Source organism: Wasmannia auropunctata, unplaced genomic scaffold, assembly GCF_000956235.1.
Source record: "Wasmannia auropunctata unplaced genomic scaffold, wasmannia.A_1.0 LD336041.1, whole genome shotgun sequence".
NCBI classification, from domain to species: Eukaryota; Metazoa; Arthropoda; class Insecta; order Hymenoptera; family Formicidae; genus Wasmannia; species Wasmannia auropunctata.
In genome coordinates, this window is record NW_012026849.1 from 24,874 (window position 1) to 25,215 (window position 342).

Here is a 342-nt window from a genome sequence, read left to right on the forward strand (position 1 = left end):
TAACGAGCTGATAATTTATTTATTTAGAAAATTTTAAGCCTATTTGACAATAACCGTAAAAATTTACCAATCGTAGTCGAATATAAGGAAAATAATCGATTATGATTATCTTTACAGCTTAAGGCTATTGTAGAATAGACCTTAGTCTTGATAAAAACTACAATCAGGCATAGATAAAAATTGAATAGAATAGCTGGCATAGCAGGAGACTGCCATATGTGGCATGTGCGCTCATTATTAGGTCTGTTCTTTTCAGCTAAACTTCTTGCACGTTTCCAATTTTTCCTTTTTTCTCCATGTTAGAGAGAAAAAGAGAAAAGATCAACGCTGCAAGAAGTTCAG